Source organism: Bactrocera latifrons, unplaced genomic scaffold (genome assembly GCF_001853355.1).
Source record: "Bactrocera latifrons isolate USDA-ARS-PBARC rearing strain unplaced genomic scaffold, ASM185335v1 scaffold_74, whole genome shotgun sequence".
NCBI classification, from domain to species: domain Eukaryota; kingdom Metazoa; phylum Arthropoda; class Insecta; order Diptera; family Tephritidae; genus Bactrocera; species Bactrocera latifrons.
Window position 1 is genome coordinate 1335140 of NW_017537423.1, and position 8468 is coordinate 1343607.

The following is an 8468-nucleotide window of genomic DNA, read 5'->3' on the forward strand; positions in this document are numbered from 1 at the left end:
CACCTGAATATCACCACTTGAAAAGCTACCATTCCAAGTGCACTTAAGTGAAGATGCTGCCACTTATTGATTATTGTATTTGAGCTCGTCCAGAAGTGGAGCAAGGTTTTCAAGTGTTCTCGTTGGCGCTTGCGAATGAAGCCGCGCTTTTATTCACACTCTTGCAATAAAAATTGTTTGTGGTCTTAATGTTTCTCACTTCTTTTAATTTTTATGTTCCCATTACCACACACCGCCACACTTTTCACACTAGCTTCGTGGTGTTCTTAAATGTTCATGCTTTAATATACATTTGTTTGCGGTCAAGCAACGAGCGTTGGACGCTTTTGTCGTTTTTGTTGCTTCCGCTGCTGGTGTTGTGTTTGCACACTATTGCTTTTTATGATCTTTTCCGCTGTTTCCAAACTTTTTTTATTTATTGTAATTCTAAAATTCGTATTTTTTCCACCTGCTTTCTGATGTCGATTAATTTTGGTAATTTTATGCGCATTTATAGGCATAAAGTTTTGAAATATTTTTAATATTGAATAGGGTATATAATAATAATAATTTGCTACAGCCAGACGAAAGCCTCGAAGGTCCTATAAAGTGTATATGTATATAAATGATCGGCATGACGAGCTGAGTCGATTTAGATTATGTCTGTTTGTATGTCGGTCTGTATATACGCGGACTAGTCCCTCAGGTCTTCAGGTATCGATCGGAAATTTCTCATACGTGCTTTTCTGGAAAAAAATCTGCTTATTTGTCGGAACCACTGCTATCGCAGCACTATAGCATTTAGCTGCCATACAAACTGAGCCATCGGAGATAAGTGTTTGCATGCAAAACTTTATCATTTGACGAGATATCTTCGTGATATTCGGCATGTGCTTATATCTATGGCAGTTATATAATTTACGAAGAAATTGTTCGGATCGGATAACTATAGCATATAGCTGCCATATCAGCTGAACAATCGAAATCAATTTATTGTATGAGACTGAAAAAGTATTTTTTTAACAATGCTGTTTTTTGTTGACTTTACAGTAACAACAACAACAAGTACAGTTACACTTACAATATCTCGCACCTCATCTCTACAACGTTCAAACCGCCCAACACTTGTCACATTCACGCTTACAGCCATCAAATCTATTTTTCTATGTCAATAGCATTGTTATTCTATTAGTGTAATCCGCTTAGCCGCGTTTAATGTCGGTGTCGCTTTCCTAACTGAGCGCTGACTTCATAGAAAAAAGGTTTTCTAATCAAAAAAATTATTTTCATTGATTTCTCTCACAAGTAGTGAAATTTTTCCCGGAATTGTTTTTTAAGTTTATGATTTTTTTCAATTAATCTATTTTTTTCATATATATGTACTTTTAATTTGTTTTTTTTAATTTTTTGATATTAGTCATTTATTTATTTTAATATTTTTTTTAACATTTCCTGCTTTTACTTTTTTTTCATTTTGATTCCCCAAATTTCTTTCTCTATTCATCATCACTCTAGAAAATCACTGCAAAACCACATAAATTCAATTTCTATGCTCGAAAACCACATCACACTTTACTGTTAATTCCTTTTGTCATTCCATCGCCGTGCCTTACCATCGACCATAATGCACACACACATTTACACACATCGATATCTCTGTATGGTTTGATTTGCGCTCTGTGTCGGGCTTCATGCCGCAGCGTATTGATGGCATTAGAGCAGGCCAGTTGGCTACTGAGCACACTTCTTTGCATGATTTGAAATGTGTCAGCTTTTGTTGGAGTTTTTTTCTCTATTTTTTCATGCTGCCGGTCGCTGTCTATAGCCTTCTTCAATCAATCTTATAACCCACTTTTTATAACAATTTTATTTAATTTTCTCATATTCGTGAGACATTCTTTCGCTGCTTTTTGTGTGGTTTAGTCTCATTTGCAAGGTAATTTTCAAAAAATTATTAACAATTTTTTGCGGCAAATAATGTTTTAGAGCACGCGTACTGCTTTCCTTTTTTCTTAATACCGTCATTTGGATTGATTGTGTGATTTTGTGGCGAAAATTTGAGATATATGGCGTTTCTCTTTGTTAAAAATTGAATTTGGGAAAAAATAATGTTTTTTAGGAGAAAATGTACTAATTGGAACAACATTTCTCCTAGTATGCTTAATTCGCCATTTAAATAATCACTTTTATAAAATCCATCATTTTGGATTTGAAGCAGCTGCATGCATTTTTAGGAGAAAAAACAATTATTTTTTTTAGAAAATTTTAGAAAAGAAAATATTTTTTTGGGAAAACTAATACGAAATTTTTTTAAGAAAAATTTTTAAAAACAAAATTTTAGAAAAGATAATTATTTTTGAAAAAATTAATAAAAAAATTTAAATTAATTTAATTTATTATTTAGAAACTTCAAATTTTTTTATTTTGTTCACAAAATTTTTTCCCTTTTTTTCATCTACTAAAATTTTCGCTTTTCGGTCACAACCGAATTTCTTAGGCCGCAGAGTACTTTGCTTTAACGGCTCTTTCTTTTATCTCTGCGCACCGTGTAAGGAACTTACACCAACAATTCCATCATTACTATTTTACATTTTAACAATTTTTTACTCTTCTTCGAAGGAAATTCCGACAACTGCGCTAAGCAGCTGACCTCTGCTGACCTGAATTGCAGACTTTACATTACTGGTTAGTTAATACAACATTGCATGCAACAGCAGCGCGCTATTCAGGTCATGAGCAAGTCATTACACACACACATACATACAAACACATTTGCACCCACAATTGCGCCAAAGTATGCAGTATATCGACAATGTTGCAAGCCATTGAGAACATGTTGCAGAGTTTTTCTCCAACATTTTTTTGTATTGTATTCTAATGGATTTACAAGAACAATTGCCACTGCCGCTGCGGCTGCCAGTGCAATCAGATTGTAGTGGGAAGCGCCGAAGAAAGTCGCGATCATCGTGCACGCTCGACAAGCACGTCAATCACGGCGCCATTGTTTGCATACTAAATACCAAATAAAGAAATTGCTACTACAAATATAAATGAAGAAAAAGCAAAAACCAAAAAATAGCAGTTATTTTGTAAAAAAAAAAAGTTTGAATTTTTTTATATGTATTATAAAAGCTTTAAAAAATATTAATTTTAAAATTGTAATAAGGTTTTTATTTTCTCTGCGCGTTTNTTCAATGTTCATTTCATGTTATGCTATAGAGCTTACTGTATAACTGCGAACTGTGAAACTACAAGTGTCACGGAAAAAAATAAATTTTTTATTTAAAAAATTTAATGTTTTATGTGACGTCAGTTTGTAAATTCCTTTTTTTTTAATTTCTTCAAAAAAATACTTCTACAAAAAAAAATTTTTTTTTTTGAGAAAATCGAATAATTGCAATTTATTTAATTTTGAATTTGTTCCGCTAATTGATTGTCATAAAAACACAATTATGTTGCCACACAAATATTCATAAGCTATAAAAACATTTAATTACGCCGTCAAAGGCAAATCCGCTAGAAGCACTTGGCTGCTTCCGCACACGCCCACATTTATGCGCAAACAATGACGAACACATATTCACAAGCTTTTAGCTTTTCAAATGCCGCACGTACTGGCTGCAGTCATAATTGCATGCCACACGGTGTATTTGTGCAACACGCACACTCATTGCCAACTGATTTGATTGTTGGCAGCAAACATGTTGTAAAAATAATTTTATTATTGCTCAGCGTACCTTTCTTTCTATTTTTTATGTGAATTTTTCACCAAATGCAACGCGCATTTTTTCTTTTTATGTCTTTAATGGCCACTTAAATGCATTGAAATGAGCCACAGAAGTGCTAGCGCAAACGACATCGTGCATTTAAGTGTGCATAGAAGAAAATTGTTTAACATGAAAAACTACATTACGCACATACACACACACACACATGTGCATACGCATGAAATAATAATAATAATGTGAGGGAGAATAGCAATAAAAATTTGTTGGGGAAAAAGCGTGTGGAAACATGCAAACAAATTAAAACGTCGCTTTGTCGCATGACAGGCGCTTATTATACTGTGTACAAGTGCCGCATGTGGCGCCATAAGCTGCACAAATACATAATTTTCTATTTTTAGTTGTTGTACATACATGGAGTTGTTGCTGTATTATTGTTATTGTCTTTATATTGTGTTGGAATTTTTTGAAGACATTGAGTGTCGCTTGTGGCATCCCACTGCAGTTTTTATGTATGTTTCTTTAAATGTTTAAGAAATGCTATGATGCTTTCTGCGATTTCATGCTGAACAATAGTATTACTTGTCGTTTAAAAAAAATTATTTAATAAAATATTTTTCATTAAGATAAACAATTATAATTTTTCTAATAACATTTTCATTTCTAGTTGTATTTTTTAATACCTTTTTTTATATTCGCGCCTTTGAATTTATTTTCCATATTTTTACTCCTGAATTTTTTTTTTGTAAAACTTATAGCATTATTTATTTTATTAATATTTTCCACACTTTCAATTATTAAAAAAAAAAATTCATTTCGATTCAAAAACATGTTTTGGGAAAATTTTGAAAAAAAAGTTGGAAAAATAAATTTTGGAAAATTTCGAAAAATTTTGTTTTGGAAACTTTTGAAAAAGATTCCAAATTTTTTTTGGAAAAATTTGAAAACTATCTTGGAAAAATTTAAAAAAAAAATATTTTAAAAAATGTTATTGGTAAAAACAAATTTTAATATTGACGCCTTCGAATTTATATACAATTTTTGGAAAATTTTATAAAAAATACTTTGAGCGAATAAATTTTGGAAAAATTTGAAAAATATTTTGGGAAATTATGATTAAATTAGTTTTGGAAACTTTCCAAAAATTTTGTTTTCGAAATATTTAGGGAAAAGTTTTTTTTTTGGAAAATTTGTTTACCCCGTATTTTGGTAACTTTCGAAAACACTAGTTTTGGAATAATTGTTTTTTTGTAAAATTATTTTTGGTAAAATCTTTGAAAACTTTTGAAAATTACGCTTCGAAGTTATTTTTGTAATTTTTTGTGTAAAAATGTTTTACCCGTGAAAAAGTTTTTTGTATGAATTTTTTTTAGGGAACACTTATTCAACTATACTTTATTTCATATTTTCATATTTTTATAATTTTAATTCTAATTTATTTTTCCTGAATTAGCAACATGATATATTTTTTTACTTTTGTGAATTTTTTTCTAATTTTTCCTTCATAATTTTTTCGAATTACCCACACGCACTGTAATTTTATTTGATTTTCTCATAACATTTCATTTTAGTCATTTCTTCTTCTTTTTTACTTTCAGCGTTGCCCAGCCAATCAATTATTGTTGTTGCAGCATCAAATAAGGCTCATTGGCCGCAAAAAGGTGAGTAGAAAAAGTACATAGAGAGTCCAAAGGAAAATTACAAATAATTAACACACACGCACATGCCTTTGAACATGTAACTAAGTGCATGCGCACTACCTGCAACCCAACTGGGCGGCTGGTGCAACGCACATTGGCTGGAAAATATTGAAAAGAAAACTTAAAAAGGTTCTTGCAACCTTCACTGTGGTGCGCAGCAGGTGTTGATGCCTCACACGTTCGATTGATAGAAATCTAATTATTTATTTTCATTCTTTTTCACACAAAATAAACCAAATGTAAGTGCATGTGTGTGCGTCGGCGCTCGCGGTAATACATTGCAGCTGGCCAGCAACTCATCTACGTCTTTTTTTTAGATGTGTATAAGAGACAGATTCTATATTATTAAAAAATTTCCTGTAAAGAAAATTTAAAAAATCTGTATAATAATTAAAATTTTTTTCAAAATTAGAAAATTTCTAAATTTTTTCAGATTTTTTGAAACTCCCCGGCACAAAAAAAAACGTTACCAATAATAAGTTTTCAAACGTCGCAATTGTTGCCACAACATATCGCAGCCTCTATGCACTGCCCCAGCATCGCGTGCAACAAACATTTACTTAACAGTTTCCATGCGTGTTAAGTTAATAGCACGAAATTGCTGAGCAATTTAGGTGTTGCAGCCTTATGGAGCTGGCGAATGAACCTATTTTTATGGCTGACAGCCAACCAGCATTGTGATAATATGCAGCTCTTAGTGTGTGTGAAGACATAAAAATAAAAATAATGGTTTATAGAACTCGGATAAAAATAGTTTTATATACCTTAATTTGAATATGATGGACAATGATGGACGCGAGGTGGCAAGTTCGTTGCTTAAGTCTTTTGAATTTTTGCATTTAAAAAGAAACTTTGAGAATATTGTGGAAAGGATCGAGCTCGTTGCTTAAGTCTTTTGAATTCAAGCGGGAAAAAATTAAGAAAATTTTGATAAAAGACAAATTTGTTGCTTAAGTCTTTTGATTTGTGGGAAGAAAGTGAAGAAAATGTTAAAAAAAAACGTTGTTGCTTAAGTCTTTGGAGTTTCTACTCGAAACTAAGAAAGGTTAAAAGTGATCGAGTTTGCCGCTTAAAAATGTTAATAATACTCAAAGTTGTTGATTAAGTGTTTCGAATTTAGACAGATTATTGGCAAATAAGTTGTGAAAGGTAAAAATTTTGTGGTCGTGGTGACTTGTATGAACAAATCTCCTTTTTGGCTATATTACATAATATTAAAAACTTAAATCGTACAAGTAACTTGAAAATTTCTTAAATTTGTTAAACAATTTCAAAATCAAGCAATACATATATCAGAATTGTATATATTTTTTAATATTAAAATTTTGGGAAAAAATTCGATAATTTCATAGAATTTCAAAAAAGCTTGCATTCGAAAAGATTGAATAGCAAAAAATGCAAATTATTTTAAAATATTAATAGGTTGATGAAAGTTTAAAAAAAATTGTAAAATAAAAAATTTGTKAAAAAAGTTAAGTAATATTTCAAAAATGTAAAAACCTTGCCGTTCTAAAATATTAAAAAACAAATTAATTTAATTTAAAAAGTTAATTAAATTAAAATTTTGTAATTAAAAAAATTAAACAATTTTAATTAAAAAATTTAAACAACAAAATTGTCATTACATATYGTTCAAACCAACAATTAATAGGTTAAAAACTTGCTTTTAAAAGATTTTTGCACTTTTGCGCGAAAATTTACCTGCCATATAGTTAAATGTAACTCCTACCTATACAAACGAATGTTTATGACTTCTTTGCCAGTATATTCCCAAGACAAATTGCTTTTATTACAAGTGCGGCAAGTAAGATGAGAAACTTCAACAGCACTCATAGCTTTCTCGTGCCATCAATATTGATGTGGCACGTTGGTATAAGGCAAGTAAAGCTTCTTGTGACCATTTCCGTTGCAGTCTTCTAACTTTATTTATGGCGCAAAATCATTACAGTTTTATGTTGCACGCCATGTTGCATGAAAATCGTGGCTAAAGTAGTTGTGTGGCGGGTTGGTGAAGTGTCAATATATTTTTTCTAAAATTTAATAAATAGTAATGCATATATTTGCCTTTGTACATGCATGTATGAAGGCAATATACATATATTTATATATTACTTTTGTTTCAAAATATATATATGTACATGTATGTCTGTAAGCTTATCTTCTCATACGTATGTATGTGTGTTTTTGTTTTTGCTTGCTCATATAGCAGCAAATTTGACCCACTTCCAATTGCATTTAGCTGCGCAAGCTCATATGTATGTACGAATGCATGCGATTCTGGCGCGATAAACTAAAGACTGAAGACAGCAACTTGTTTACAAGCAGTAAACGTTTTTTTTTCAGTACTTGCCGTTTCGCTGTGTTCTGGCAAATTTTGTGCATGAATTTTGTTTTCGTATTTTTTTAATGATAAAAACAAAATTTCTTATAAAAAGAAAGAGAAAAATCGCATATTTTTTTATTTCATTTTAAGTAGTAGAAATGGTTTTGTTCCGACTTGAAGTTAGATATTTTATATTTAAAATAATATTAAAATTTTAAATTTGAAAATAAAATGTTAATTCAAATTTAAGCAGAAATATGAAGGAAACCCCCGATTTTCTTATTTAAAAACAATAACATATTATTTTGCTTTAAAATTTCTTTTTTTATTTTTAATATAATTTTCTCGTTAAAAAATTAGTTTATTCATTTAGCAAAAACACAATATTTCATTTTTTTTTTATACATATTTTTTCATATTTTTAGTATGACACAATTTAAATTTAAGTTAAAATCCACTTTTCTCAGGAAAATAATATTTTTTTAGCATTAATTTTTTTATAATTTTTGTAATTTTTTTTAATTCTTATTTTTATTTATTTGAGAATTTTCTTTACCACACTAATGGTTATATTTTTTTTATTGATAAATTCTGTTACAAAATTGTAAAAATATTAAATTTTTCAAATAAGATACTGCTATCTTTTATATATTAAATTTCAAGAATTTAAAAGATTAAAAATTTTTTTTCTTTATTTTTAGTTTTGCTATTGTTAACATAAAAATTTCATTACGTAATAAT